Raw genomic sequence first — 16,552 nt, 5'->3', positions numbered from 1 at the left:
GAAATTGGAATGGTTCAATTTAGATCAAAAATGGAATTTCTATGAATTTTACAAGTTTCTAGATTTGTTTTTGTATTAAAAATGAATTTCTATAAATATTTCTCTGTTTTTAAACATCTCTGGACTCGGCCTCATTTTCCAGAAAACTCAGGGGCCTAGGTGTAACTAATCCTAAGACTCAGACGACCCACCAGGTGGACTGCGGGTTGATACTAGTATAGTAGGGGGTCTCTTTTGCAAAATCGCTATCCGAAGGGGTATCTGGCAATTGGGACCGTTCGATCAAACACAGACGCGCGAGATTAGACTTCTGCCCAAAACAAACCGATATCTCACGATCGCCCTCGGATCTGAATCCAACGGCACCTCGTGTTATAAAAACAGGATCAAAACCCGACCGCACGATCTAGAGTTAGCGGCCAGGATTTAATCATGCGTGAAGGGGTACACACATCTAATCGCGGTCGTTTGCTACATGATCGACGGACGAGGGCCATCCTATGCCAAATCTAATCCTAGGCGCTCATCAACCAACGGACGAGCCGCATTCTTCTCCTACACCGCAGCTGGCCACAGCGGTACAGCTCCCCGTCACCACGGCCCACGGCGGCGCGCCATCATAGGAGATCACCAGATTCCGATTCCCCGTGACTCATTTCCGATCTAGGGCGCGCACATGTGGAGAATTGTATGGAGAACACAAGGGAGTTAAACATACCGCGGATTGTGGCACAGGTTGTCATGGCCACGGTAGCAGGCGGTCCCGCGGCGCAACTCCCTCTCCGGCGAGGAATTCCACCACCCCCAGCGAGCGCTCCTAGCCCGCCGAAGCCCCAATGAGCACCCACACGCACCGGCGAGTGGTCCTGACCCATCCGTGGGTGCCGGGCAACATCCAAGGCACAGGGCGACGGTGATGGCCATCACGCTCCCTAGCGGCGGAGCTTCTCTCTCTCTCTGCCCCTTTCTCTCGCGTTCCCCGATGGCCATGGCCATCAACCGGTCGTTCCCGAGCTCAATTGGAACATGAATTAGACTCCACAACCGCCAGCGAACCTCCGTGACTTGATTCTAGCCTCCAATTGCAAACACTGGTGGAGTCTCATGGTGGCGGCCGCCCTGCACTCTCGGTTCTGTAACACCACGTTCCGTTGAGAAATCCCCTAGAGGACCCAATTTTATCTCCAGGCGCTGACGGGCTCGACGGTCGTGGGGACCCGGTCCAGCTGCTCCTCCGGCCATATCGCTCGGAGCGGTTGCAACCGCCCTGACCAACGGGGAGGACGGGGTCGCGTTTGACTAGCAGTTCGGGCCCAGCGCCCAGAGAGAATTCCCATCGTGTGCGCGGAATGGATAAGTGGGCCGCGCATATGGCTTCCCCTAGTGGGCCAAAATGTGGTAAGCCGGCCCAGGTAAACTCTCCCCCTTTTTATTTTCTGTTTTAATTCTTTTTTTGTTTTTTTATACTTTCAACCCTAGAATTTGAATTCCAATTCCTCCTCAAAATTTGTACTAAGTTCAAATATTCAAATTGATCATTTTAGTGAACTGAATTTGGTCATGGCTTTATTTTGTGTTCTATAATATCTCTACCTTCTCTTCTCTAAATTATAGAATTTCTTTTAGATTTTAAATTCCTCTCTGGACTTTTAATATATTTCTTGTCACATTATTATTTTATATTGTCACAAAATGCACACCAAATGAAACCTCAGCATGATGCACAATTTAATGGCATGACTTTTATTAATCCTTTGTTTTTTTTTAAATGAGGTGTTCACATGTGATAATAAATAGATACAACACACACATATAAATAAAGGAAAATATTTTTTTTCTTTTATAATATTTTTTACAAATTGGGTATTACAAATCCTACCCCCCTTAAAAATAATCTCGTCCTCGAGATTTAAGAAGATCTAGGGAAAAGATGGGGAAAATCTATACGAAGCTCTTCTTCTCTTTCCCAAGTTGCTTCATCTTCACCGTGGTGGCTCCATTGCACTTTGCACATCTTTATAACCTTATTCCTCGTAACTCGAGTCAAAGTATCCAAAATCTTGATGGGGTACTCAGCATAAGTCAAATCCTCTTGAACACTAAGGTCCTCCATTGGTAACTGTTCTTCAGGTACCCTAAGACATTTCTTCAGCTGAGATACATGGAATACATCATGAACATCCGCAAGATGATCCGGTAACTCCAATTGATATGCAACCTCTCCCACTCGCTTTAAGATTAAGAAGGGTCCAATAAAGCGAGGGGACAACTTTCCTTTGACTTTGAATCTTCTCATACCCCGGAGTGGTGACACCTTCAAATAGACATAATCACCCTCCTTAAACTCAAGCAGTCTTCTCCGGGTGTCAGCATAACTTTTATGCCTGGATTGTGCAGTTCTCAAATTCTCCCTTATTTGCTGAACTTGTTCCTCTGCTTCTTGTATAATCTCAGGCCCAAACAACTGGCTTTCACCAGTTTGATCCCAATACAGTGGAGTCCTGCACTTTCTGCCATATAAGGCCTCAAACGGTGACATCTTCAAACTGGTCTAATAGCTATTATTATAAGAGAACTCAGCATACGGCAAACTCTTATCCCAACTTCCACCATGTTTAAGAGCACAAGCTCTTAACATATCTTCTAACACTTGGTTAGTCCTCTCTGTCTGCCCATCAGTCTGTGGATGGTAAGCCGAACTGAAATTTAATCTTGTATCCAAGGACTCGTGCAACTTCTTCCAATATCGAGAGGTAAACTGTGATCCTCGATCAGACACGATCTTCTTAGGTACTCCATGTAGACAAACTATCCGAGTCATATACAATTCTGCTAGCTTGGCTCCCGTGTAATTAGTCCTCACAGGTATGAAATGAGCCACTTTTGTCAATCTATCCACAATTACCCAAATAGAGTCATACCCAGCAGGAGTGCGGGGTAATCCAACAATAAAATCCATACCAATTTCTTCCCATTTCCACTCAGGTATCTTCAATGGATGCAATAGTCCAGCGGGTCTTTGATGTTCGGCCTTGACTCTTTGACACACATCACACTTAGCCACATGAGCAGCAACATCTCTTTTCAGTCCATACCACCAATACTTTTGCTTCAAATCTTGATACATCTTAGTGCTACCAGGGTGGATAGAATAATTAGAATCATGGGCTTCTTTCAATATAGTCTCACGGAGGCTATCAATCTCTGGAACACATATCCGATCTTTGAACCATATAGTACCTTGCTCATCCTCCGTGAATTCCGGAACTCGACCTTCCGTGATTAGATCCTTAATCTCTTGAATCTTAGCATCACCAACCTGACCTTTACGAATCTCTTGCTCCAAGGTAGGTTCCAACTCAATGGTGACTCCTTCAGTGTGAGTAACAATTCCCAGGTTGAGCTTCTCAAAATCTTTTGCCAATTCATCGGGTAGTTGGACAACGAAAGCGGAGTGAACATGCTCCTTCCGACTCAAGGCATCTGCAACCAAATTCGCCTTGCCCGGATGATAGTGAATCTCCAAATCATAATCCTTAATGAGTTCCAACCAACGGCGTTGCCTAAGGTTGAGATCCTTCTGAGTGAATATATACTTCAAACTCTTATGATCCGTGTACACTTGGCACTTAGTCCCCATAATGTAGTGTCTCCAAATCTTAAGCGCATGCACAACTGCTGCCAATTCCAAATCATGGGTGGGGTAGTTCAATTCATGCTTCCTCAACTGACGAGATGCATAGGCAATCACATGACCATCTTGCATAAGCACACATCCAAGTCCTTGGCCACATGCATCACAGTAAATGTCAAATCCCTTCTGCAGATCTGGCATAATCAATACTGGTGGAGACATCAATCTCTCCTTCAATTGATCAAAACTCTCTTGGCATTTCTCATCCCACTTGAATTCTCTTCCTTTCTCCAAAAGCGATGTCATGGGCTTAGCAATCTTAGAAAATCCTTCAATAAATCTCCGATAATATCCTGCGAGTCCCAAGAAACTCCGAATCTCAGTAACTGTAGTGGGCACTCTCCACTCCATTATCTCCTTCACTTTAGCAGGATCCACTGCTATTCCTCCATTAGAAATAATATGACCAAGGAATGGCACCTTGTCAATCCAAAACTCGCACTTGCTGAACTTAGCATAGAGTTGATTATCTCGTAACTTCTGTAGCACCAACCTTAGATGTTGTTCATGATCACTTTCATTCTTAGAATAGATAAGAATATCGTCGATAAACACCACGACGAATCTGTCCAATTACTCCATAAACACTTTGTTCATCAAATTCATGAAATAAGCTGGTGCATTGGTTAATCCAAATGACATGACAGTAAACTCATATAATCCATATCGAGTTGAGAAAGCCGTCTTGGGAATATCCGATGGTCTAATCCTCATCTGATGGTATCCTGATCGGGGATCAATCTTCGAGAATACCCTGGCACCTCTCATCTGACCAAATAAGTCCTCAATGCGGGGTAACGGGTACTTTTTCTTCACAGTGCCATCATTAAGGGTCCTATAATCCACGCACATCCCTTGCGATTCTTCTTTCTTCTGCACAAACAAAACTGGTGCTCTCCAAGGTGAAGACTCGAACGAATGTACCCAGCCTCTTGTAACTCAGTTAACTGCTTCTTAAGTTCCTTTAACTCTTCTACAAACATCTTATATGTCCATTTAGAAATAGGAGCAGTTCCAGGTAAGAGATCAATGACAAACTCAACTTCCATATCTGGTGGCATTCCTAGTAACTCCTCTGGAAAGACATCCGAAAATCTCTAACTGCACGGATGTTGTCACCCACCAACTTCTCATCTACTAAGAATGTCGCTAGTCTGATGGTGGTAGTTACTGCAACTTCAAATTCAAATCTTTGTCCTTTGGAACTGTTGAGTTCTACGGTTCCCTTAACACAGTGTATATACTGCCTTTGCCTTTCTTAACCATGACATACCAAGGATCAATATCTATACTGCTCTCTTCTAACAGTATAGGGGTAGCACATTTGGGTTAGGAATGTAGGGTAAGAAAGGAAGAATTGTAGACAAGGCGAGTAATTACGTGAAATGTTACTGCGGGGGATTTATTAGCTAAGTGGATTAGTGTGTTATCCACTAAAGCTAATACATTGCCTACTGGTGGTACATGCTAAGATGCCCGTCTATACTATTTCAATCAATCAAAGAAGCAAATCAGACATTGATCATCAGAACAATCAATCAATATTTTTAAATAGAGAAAATAGTTTTATTATTTTTTTGTCTTAGGTTCCCTATCTCTTAAGAAGATCATAGTGACAGGATTCCAAGGTGTGAAATCCATCTTGTCTTAGAGTAGAAAAGGTAAGAATGATCAGAGTAGAACAGTAGAAGGTGAGACAGGATCAAGATAAGTGTAGAAAGAATCAGAGTAAGGTAAGTATAGAATGAATCAGAATGAGATAAGTAGGTAAGGGTTGTCCATTTCTATCTAGGTTTCGTCCTACAGTCAACATTCCTCTGATACCACTTCTGTAACACCCGGTTTTAAAGAACAAAGCCGGGTGCATCTCATACATGCGCCAAAGAAGACAACATATATAATAACAGAGTGTATAGAGATAAATGTCATAAAACATCAGAGTATTTATTACATAGCGGAAGACTTATTACAAAATAAAAGAATAATTATAAAACGAACTAAGGATCGTCGGCGCCAATGTCAACTGAGAAACGCCACCTAGATCAGATCGAACTCCTCGGTGCTAGGCGGCTCCTCTTCGACCACCTGTTCTTCTCCTGTGGGGGGTGTGAGACAGCAAGAGTGAGCTCACATACGATCATAGCTCAACAAGTCGTGGGGAATAATGTGGCATGAACTCACCAAAGGTGGGAGTTCATGAAGTGTAAGGCTGATCAACAAAGTAAGGGCTGAGGCTGAGCATTGCTTTTAGAAGTTGGTCAAAATTTTATTAGCAATTACTAAGTGTAAGTAAATACCAAACCTTAGAAATAATAAAAGTAACAATGAAATAATCCCAGATGCAATGAAATGACAGATTGAGTTTAAGTTCCATAATTTAATCATGTGAGGGTCCGAGCCGCTCTTGACCGTGAGCACGACTAGTATACTAGTTTTACACTCTGCAGAGGTTGCGCATCTTTACCCACAAGTCGTGTATCCCATGTCGCCTGGGTTTGCAAGGCCCTTAGACACTACCGAGGTGAATGGCTAGGGATCCACTACGAGGCCTTTACAAAGTTCCACTAGCTTCCGAAAACCCGCTACAGTTTATGGGAAGATCCAGTAAAGGGTTCCTGGCTGATAGCCATCGCAGCAAAATCAACCAGGGACCTCCCCGCACTGACCTCTCCCCTACTGCCCTTGCCCCTTCCGGGTAAGGTAGTCTTCCACTAGCTTTCCTAGTTAATCAGCCAAGGGCGTCCCATTAAACCCTTGTGGTAGCACTGTTTTCCCGGGTGGTCGCTCCATGTTCCCATTAATTTAATGATCTTAACATGAACAATAATAATAACAAGATAATAACAGAATAATCATGAATAGTGTATCTCCATACCCAATCCACATAAAGCAATAGCAAGTACTACCCAAAAATGTTTCAGGGGTGAACAAGGTATAGAGGTAATCAAAACTGGGGTAACATAATGGCTCCCATCAAAATTAACCTATGCAGATCATTAAAATTAATAAGAACATGGCTGGGAAAGTAAGTGATCAAGGGCACAACTTGCCTTCAGTGAGCTCCTGCTCAGCTATCTCTACTTGTTGAACCTCAGAATCCACAGTGGTTTGCTCGTCTATTCGCATCAACACAATACATACATAGTATAGCCAAAATCAACATCACACCAAACAGATGAATAAAATATACAGTAAAAATCTACACATTCAAATGAGATCATAGGAACTGGAATCATTAAATTTGGAGTTATAGATTTCAAGTTATGAATTTCCTAAGATTTAATGTGATTGAAATAGGATTAAATGAGAAATTAATTTTCTTACTGTTTTTATGACAAAACAGAGACTCTTAAGTGATAGAGAATATTATTACAAAATTTTAGAAATTGGAATGGTTCAATTTAGATCAAAAATGGAATTTCTATGAATTTTACAAGTTTCTAGATTTGTTTTTGTATTAAAAATGAATTTCTATAAATATTTCTCTGTTTTTAAACATCTCTGGACTCGGCCTCATTTTCCAGAAAACTCAGGGGCCTAGGTGTAACTAATCCTAAGACTCAGACGACCCACCAGGTGGACTGCGGGTTGATACTAGTATAGTAGGGGGTCTCTTTTGCAAAATCGCTATCCGAAGGGGTATCTGGCAATTGGGACCGTTCGATCAAACACAGACGCGCGAGATTAGACTTCTGCCCAAAACAAACCGATATCTCACGATCGCCCTCGGATCTGAATCCAACGGCACCTCGTGTTATAAAAACAGGATCAAAACCCGACCGCACGATCTAGAGTTAGCGGCCAGGATTTAATCATGCGTGAAGGGGTACACACATCTAATCGCGGTCGTTTGCTACATGATCGACGGACGAGGGCCATCCTATGCCAAATCTAATCCTAGGCGCTCATCAACCAACGGACGAGCCGCATTCTTCTCCTACACCGCAGCTGGCCACAGCGGTACAGCTCCCCGTCACCACGGCCCACGGCGGCGCGCCATCATAGGAGATCACCAGATTCCGATTCCCCGTGACTCATTTCCGATCTAGGGCGCGCACATGTGGAGAATTGTATGGAGAACACAAGGGAGTTAAACATACCGCGGATTGTGGCACAGGTTGTCATGGCCACGGTAGCAGGCGGTCCCGCGGCGCAACTCCCTCTCCGGCGAGGAATTCCACCACCCCCAGCGAGCGCTCCTAGCCCGCCGAAGCCCCAATGAGCACCCACACGCACCGGCGAGTGGTCCTGACCCATCCGTGGGTGCCGGGCAACATCCAAGGCACAGGGCGACGGTGATGGCCATCACGCTCCCTAGCGGCGGAGCTTCTCTCTCTCTCTGCCCCTTTCTCTCGCGTTCCCCGATGGCCATGGCCATCAACCGGTCGTTCCCGAGCTCAATTGGAACATGAATTAGACTCCACAACCGCCAGCGAACCTCCGTGACTTGATTCTAGCCTCCAATTGCAAACACTGGTGGAGTCTCATGGTGGCGGCCGCCCTGCACTCTCGGTTCTGTAACACCACGTTCCGTTGAGAAATCCCCTAGAGGACCCAATTTTATCTCCAGGCGCTGACGGGCTCGACGGTCGTGGGGACCCGGTCCAGCTGCTCCTCCGGCCATATCGCTCGGAGCGGTTGCAACCGCCCTGACCAACGGGGAGGACGGGGTCGCGTTTGACTAGCAGTTCGGGCCCAGCGCCCAGAGAGAATTCCCATCGTGTGCGCGGAATGGATAAGTGGGCCGCGCATATGGCTTCCCCTAGTGGGCCAAAATGTGGTAAGCCGGCCCAGGTAAACTCTCCCCCTTTTTATTTTCTGTTTTAATTCTTTTTTTGTTTTTTTATACTTTCAACCCTAGAATTTGAATTCCAATTCCTCCTCAAAATTTGTACTAAGTTCAAATATTCAAATTGATCATTTTAGTGAACTGAATTTGGTCATGGCTTTATTTTGTGTTCTATAATATCTCTACCTTCTCTTCTCTAAATTATAGAATTTCTTTTAGATTTTAAATTCCTCTCTGGACTTTTAATATATTTCTTGTCACATTATTATTTTATATTGTCACAAAATGCACACCAAATGAAACCTCAGCATGATGCACAATTTAATGGCATGACTTTTATTAATCCTTTGTTTTTTTTTTTAAATGAGGTGTTCACATGTGATAATAAATAGATACAACACACACATATAAATAAAGGAAAATATTTTTTTTCTTTTATAATATTTTTTACAAATTGGGTATTACACAGAGCATCTGTTTTTAAAAAGTCCTTTGAGAACTGTGCTGCATGTTCGTAGACTAACATACTAATTAAATGATGCAACTAAACATCATGTTCATATACTAACATACTAAAACTAAACAACGTGTTCATATACTAACATACTAATTAAACGATGCAACTAAACAGCCAATAGAAAACAGTAAAATATGTGAAGATAAAACACATTACTCTCAATAGAGATTTCACATGATTTCTAAGACCTTGGAAACGAGTTACATGGTTTCGTCCACATAAAACCAATTTCATCCCATAAAACTTATTTATCTTAAATATCATTCCATATCATTTAAAATAGTGACGTGGTACACTATTAAATATACATGAAACTACCATTGTGAGTAGCCTAATTTAGACAGCCGAGCTGTGGTTACTGCTCCAATGTATCACCATTATGGCTGCAGAGAACACTCCTCCGCTCCGTAGCAGTAGCTTGTAGGAGCTACACATGCAATCCAAATTCAAACACGGATTCAGGATTCTGACCCAAAACTGGGAAAACACCTCGTCACCTGCCGCTACCAGGCCCTCGAGGAATCCCCCGCACGCCGCCTTCTCCACGCGCTCGCCACACTCGCCTCCACGGTCTGCGCGCGCGCACCCCGGACCTCGGCCTAGGCCGCCGCGGCCTGTGGGATCGCTGCCTCCGACCTCCTGGTGGCCACTGCGCTCATCGGGAGGCATGCCGAGGCCGGGGACATGGGCGACGCGTGCAGGGTGTTCGACGGAATGCCGCACCGGGACGCCGTGGCGTGGGACGCCGTTATTGGTGGGTATGCGCGGGCGGGGCGCCTGGCCGAGGCTGTGGAGCTGTTTGGCATGATGAGGTCTGCAGATGGAGCGTGGCCGACCGAGGCGACGCTTGTGAGCTTGGTTTCCGGTTATGCCTGGTTCGGTTCTTCGAAGGGTCGTTGTACGATGCACGCGCGCTGTGGTTAAGTCTGGCTTCCAGCACAGCCTCTTCGTTTCCAATGCTCTCCCAGAGATGTATGCAGAGTTGGGTTGTTTGAGTGAGGCATTGTTGGTGTTCCGGCAGATGGAGATGAAGGATTCTGTGACTTGGAGTTCGATGATTGGTTAGATGTGACGTGGTTGCATGGAATGCCCTGATCAAAGCCTATGGACAGCTAGGACTAGCGGAAAAAGCAATCAGGTTTGCGATAGAAATGCATAGGACAGGCATTGACCCAGACAATGTTACATTCTTGGAGATTCTACATATGATCTCACTGATTCCATCACTGAATTAGGGGATGGAAGTACATCCTCACATTGTTTCCAGAATGAACAGGCGATTGCTAATTCACTTATTTACATGTATGGTCGATGTGGGAGTCTCAGTCTTTCAGTTGGTGCCTTTATTATTGGGATTATGGATAAGGATGCAATATCTTGGACTTCTATGATGCAGGTATATGCATGGAGTGGACTTGCAACCGAAGTTGTTAAGCTTTTTGAGATGATGAAGAAAACAAAAGTACAACCCAAGCACTACACTTTAATTGCTGTGTTGACTACCTATAAAAACATAGGCCTTGTTGAGGAGGGAATGGGCCTACTTAAGTGCATAAAAGAGCAGTATGGTCTGGAGCCAGTTATAGAGCACGTTTCATGTGCTGTTGATATGCTTTGTCGTACTGGACGCTTGAGTGATGCATATCACCTGATCCAGAGTTCCCACTCTGAACATGCAAGAAACCCTATATTGTGGGGGACATTACTAAGTAGTTCACGTTACTGGGGGGAGTTGGTGATTGGTGAAGCAGAAACTAGAAATCTCTTGTCCTTGGATCCAGGAAGCAAAGCTAACTATAAGATGCTAGCTGATATTTATGTTTCAATTGGGAGAAGGGACAAAGCTGACGATGTCCTGAGAATGTCGTTGTCAAAAAGAACTGGACTTGAAACCAGGCTGTAGCTGGACTGAAGGTGGCTAAAGATTGCAATACATGCTAGAAGGTATGATTTTCGCATGTTTGCATGTTCTTTAAAAAATGATTACATCAATAAGTGTGAATCAACATTTGAATTTCAGTTGGAATTTCTTGTACCATATAAAGATCACTTGTGTTAATATTAAGCAAAAGTCCTCTAGTGTCATTTCATACTTCAAAATTGTACTTGCCTACCTGGTCTTACTTACGATTTGGGTCCAAGTTTGATCAACACTATGTGAAACATCAGGAGAGTTTGCAGTGATTAATGAGTACCTTGACAGGATTAAGAACAGAAACATGTATAACCATCTAGACTATCAAGCTGAATGTAGAGATCCTCTTGATTGCTACCAAATTCAATATTAAGCGCTTGTGAGTTAGTTAAAACTCATGCTTTCTGAAATAGATGGATTATATATGTTGGTAAGGTTTCCATCTTGGTCTAGTTGTTACTGCTATTTTTAAGGATCAACACTATGCAATATCGTTCCATGTGCATAAAAGGCAGTTGTTACTAACCTTGGGATTGATAATTGATATTAGTCCCTAAGGACTGTAGGTAATATATATAGCCAGTAGGCCTGGGCCTAATGGGCCTTAACACCCCTCCTCAAACTCAAGTTGGAAATGGAGGATCTGAAGCTGAGTTTGATCAAGTGAAACTGATGTTGTGCTCTTGTTTGTGCTTTGGTGAAGAAATCTGCCAATTGATATTCTGAGGGCACATATTGAAGATCAATAGTCTTCTGCTGACAATGGGATCGAGTAAAGGATGCATCAACACCTATGTGTTTAGTAAGTTCATGCTTCACTGGATCATGAGCAATCTGTATAGCGCTCAAGTTATCACATAACAGAGGTGTAGAAGTGTCACAAGAGACACCAAGATCAGCCAAGAGCCAGCGCAACCAAATAATTTCAGCAGTGGTAGTAGCAAGTGCCCGAAGTTCGGCTTCAGCACTAGAACGAGATATGGCCGCTTGCTTCTTGGATTTCCATGCAATGGGAGATGACCCAAGGAGAATACAATAACCTGTAGTAGAACAACGGTCAACAGGATCACTTGCCCAAGTGGCATCTGAATACGCATGAAGCTGAAGTCCGAGTTGGATCTGCTAGTGGGGTCCCATCCTTCGGACGAAGTTTTAAATGAATATCCATCGGTGTTGCAACGGTGCGTGTATCAGTAAGTCCAGAGCGATCTAGAAGATCTTGTATATATTTGGACTGAGACAGATAAAAGCCTTTTTGAGTCTGCTGAACTTCAATGCCCAAGAAATAGCTAAGCGGTCCCAAATCAGACATCTGAAATTCTTTACTAAGATGTTGCTTGACATGAGAAATATGTTCTGAGTTGTCACCTGTAATCAGCATATCATCCACATATAATAGTAGTAAAGTACGACCTTTTGGAGAGACATGAACAAACAATGCAGGATCATGTTCACTAGAAGAAAAACCAGCAGCTGTGATGACAAAGATGAATCGCTCAAACCAAGCACGAGGAGCTTGTTTCAGCCCATACAATGCACGACGAAGACGACAAACATGCCCTGAGTGAGTATCAACCTCTGGAGGAGGATGCATATAAACTTCTTCTTGTAGATCGCCATTAAGAAAAGCATTCTTGACATCTATCTGGGATATAGTCCAAGAAGATGAGGCTGCAAGTGCAATCAAGGTTCGAACAGTAGTCATATGCGCAATAGGTGCAAAAGTCTCATCATAATCAAGTCCTTGAGTCTGTTGAAAACCACGGGCCACAAGACGAGCTTTATACCTCTCAATGGAACCATCTGATTTTGTCTTAACTTTGAAGACCCATTTACATGTGATAGGAACAGCATGCGAGGGTAAAGGAACAATATCCCATGTACCAGTGCGTTCAAGAGCAGCCAATTCATCAATCATAGCTAGCTGCCACTCAAGAATCCCAGAAGCTTCCTGATATGTAGTGGGTTCAACAATTGCCACACCAGCTCGTTGAAAATCGTAGCGATATGGAGGTTCAATGGTACCACGGTCACGAAGACGGTATCCCTGATTAAAAACATCATTAAACTCATTATTGTTAGTACAAGAATCAGGCACAGGATCAGAATCAGGACCAGCCGTAGGAATAGAGCGGGAACGACGAATGTAGGTGGTTTGGAAGAGTAAGAGGTGGATGACGTGGAGGTGGAAGGTGGTGTTATGGGAATGAGAACATCAGATGTGGATGTAGAAGATGATGGTTCAGATGCAGGAATGGAAGGAAGACACATAAAAGAAGTGGATTCAGTGGGATAATAGGTTGAGTGAGTAGACTGGTTGTGAAAGAAGGGGCGATTTTCATTGAAACTCACATCTCTAGAAATCCGAATACGACGAGTAGATGGATCATAACAACGATAGCCTTTGTGTTCAGGACTGTATCCAAGGAAGACACACTCTACAGATTGAGCAGTCAATTTAGTCCGCTCACGTGGTGGTAACAAGACATAACATATACATCCAAACACACGAAGATGATCATATCGTAGAGAAGTCCCAAAAAGAACTTCACCCGGTGATTTACCAGAAAGTTTAGATGAAGGTTGTCTATTAATGAGATACACGGCAGTGGAAACAGTTTCACTCCAAAAGTGTGGAGGTACAAAAGAAGATATCAAAAGAGTACGAGCACTCTCAATAATATGACGGTGTTTGCGTTCAGCAACACCATTTTGGGCATGAGCACCAGGACAAGAAAGTTGAGCTAGAGTACCCTCTATGGTCAATATCTGGCGAAAATTATCAGATAGGAATTCACCACCAGAATATGAACGAAAATTTTTAATAGTAGCAGAAAACTGGGTGTGAACCATGCGAGTGAAGGACTTGTAAATAGAAGGCAATTCCGAGCGGCGTTTCATGAAGTAAATCCAAGTATAACAAGAATGATCATCAATAAAAATGACATAATATTTATGACCACCTTTAGAAACAAACGGAGCTGGACCCCAAACATCAGAGTGAATAAGATCAAAAGGTTTAGCAGAATGGGAATTACTAGTAAAATATGGAAGTTGTATTTGTTTTCCAAGATGACAACCTTTACAATGAAAACTAGACTCAACATGAGTAGAGCCTAAACATCCTGACTTTATTAGAGTAGACAGACGGGATCCACATAAGTGACCCAGACGATGATGCCACTGGGCGAATGACGTCGTGGGGCCTGAAGCAGCGAGCATATGAGGTGTAGTGGTAGGGGATGAAGGAAGAAGCAAAGTGTCCAAGATGTAGAGGCGAGGCGAAGATTTACGGCGACGGCCAGTCCCAATCACATCCCCTGTTTTGCGATCCTGTACAAAATAAGACGAGTCATCAAATCCAACAAAACAATTGTGATCGGTAATTTGACCAACTGATAGTAGATCCATGGATAACTGAGGTACAAAAAATATATTTGGGACAGTAAAAGTTGGATCAGAAAGAGAACCTTTGTGGGTGACATGACATAATGTACCATCAGCAGTCTGAACAGAAGTACCCTCGGTGACAGGTGTAGTAGACGCCAACCGTGACTGATCAGATGTCATATGAAAGGAAGCTCCAGAATCAAGAACCCAGGATGATGACAAAGCACCAGCAGATTAAGTAGCAGCAACCGCAACTGAGCCTCTAGGAGATGGTCCTGTACCACGACCACGAGTAGCACGACGGACACGAAAATCAGTCAGCTTCTCTGGAAACTTAGCAAAGCAGTTCTCAGACCGATGAGTGGTCTTTTTACAGTGTTCACAAGGCTGAAAGGAGGTGTTCCTAGACCTCTGAGCAACAGCCAACACACTGTGAGAACTCAGACCAGTAATAGAGGACATAGACTTCAAACGAGTCTCTTCAGCAAGCAATTCGGACAATGCCTGAGCCATGGTGAGAGTATCTGAACTGTGAAGCAGCCTTGCACGAAGAGAATCAAATTCAGATCGAACTCCCATAACAAATCTATAGGTAAAGAACTTCTCAATGAACTTATGAGCTGGGCAAGGCACAACTGTACAGGCGGGCACCATGGAGGTCAATGCACTCATAAGACGATCAAAGGCGGAATAATATTCATCAATGGACATATCATGTTGCTCAATTACGTGAGTCTGCTGCATAAGGGTATGTAAAAGAGCACCGCTATCCTGAACAAACCGATCCTTCAGATGTGACCAGATAGCCTGAGCAGTGGTAAATTTGGACAGACTCATAATCATAGTTGGTTTAGTGCTGTTTACCATTGCAGCCATTACCTTGCCATCATTGATCTGCCAAGTCTTGATTGCAGCAGCATTGCTTCTATCAGCTGCTAAAACTGGAGAATCTTCAGTCAAATGAAACAGTAAACCGTGACCTCTTAATGCAGTCTGGACACAAAAGGCCCATTCTGGATAATTCTGCCCATCAAGCATAATATTGACAACGATAGCGTTGGCCGACATATTGCAGAGTAAGAAAACAGTGAGAATTAACAGATCTGAAGCAGACTGGGTGCAAGGTACCAAAATCCCTAGTGGGAGCAGCGGATGAACAGTGCTGCGTGCGACGCAGAAGCAGACGGCAGTACGGCGCAGCAGATCTGACCGGGACACCCTTTGCTGCGCGCTGACAGCGCAGAACAGCAGGGCGCAGCAGCTCTGCAGACGGCAGAACGGCGCAGCAGACCAGCAGATCTGACCGAAGACGGCAGGGACCGCGCGCAGATGGCGCGCGACGGCAGGGACCGCGCACAGAGAAGACTGCGCGGCCTGGACAACGGCAGGGAAGACTGCAGGCGCTCCCAGACGCAGATGGCGCAGTGCGGGACGAAGACTGCAGGTACTCCTGGACGAAGATGGCGCAGTGCGGGATGACGGCGGCAAGGGCGCGGCGGCAGCGATCCACGCACAGAGGAAGGCACCGCGGCGGCGATCCGCGCACAGAGGACGGCGCGGCGGTGGTGGTCCGCGACGACGACAAGGATCCGCGCACAGAGGAAGGCACGGTGGTGGCGATCCGCGCACAGAGGACGGCGCGGCGGCGGTGGTCCGCGACGGCGGCAAGATGGGGGAGATCCGCGCACGGAAAACGGGCCCGCGTACAGAGGACGGCGCGGCAGCAGCGTTCCGCGCACAGAGGACGCCGCGGCGGCAGCGGTGAGGTAGATCCGCGACGGCGACAGATCCGCGACGGTGACGGCTAGATGAAGAAGATCCGCGACGGCGGTAGCACGGAGGACAGCCGCGACGGCGGCTGGATGGGGAAGAGCTGCAGCGGCGATAGGGCGGAGGATAGCCGCGACGACGGCTGATTGGGGAACAGCCGCGACGGCGGCTAAAAAATTAGGGTTTCGTAACCTGCTCTGTTACCATGTTACTAACCTTGGGATTGATAATTGATATTAGTCCCTAAGGACTGTAGGTAATATATATAGCCAGTAGGCCTGGGCCTAATGGGCCTTAACAGCAGTTACTGTTCTATGTTGGTATTCTATTTGACAGTCTATTACAAGGTTTTAAAGTCGGCTAGTCGACTCTAGTCGCCTGAGCACCGATAAGGTGACTAATCGCGATTAGTCGTTGATTTGCTCGATTAGTCGAGTCTAGTCGACTCCTAGTCGTCCACCTATAATAAGACCATAT

General features: G+C 44.8%; 1 pseudogene across 1 annotated transcript; it reads left to right on the top strand.

Annotated features, from left to right (window-relative positions):
- The first annotated feature begins 9,454 nt into the window (after positions 1–9,454).
- On the top strand, positions 9,455–11,016 carry LOC100193133 (LOC100381688-like pseudogene; annotated as a pseudogene). Its single transcript, NR_159969.2, has one exon. The product of NR_159969.2 is annotated as a protein-like pseudogene (transcript).
- Positions 11,017–16,552: the final 5,536 nt, after the last annotated feature.

This window comes from Zea mays, chromosome 2, assembly GCF_902167145.1.
Source record: "Zea mays cultivar B73 chromosome 2, Zm-B73-REFERENCE-NAM-5.0, whole genome shotgun sequence".
Lineage (NCBI taxonomy): Eukaryota > Viridiplantae > Streptophyta > Magnoliopsida > Poales > Poaceae > Zea > Zea mays.
The sequence above is the reverse complement of the archived record's forward strand: the minus strand, read 5'-3'. Positions and strand labels throughout refer to the sequence as shown.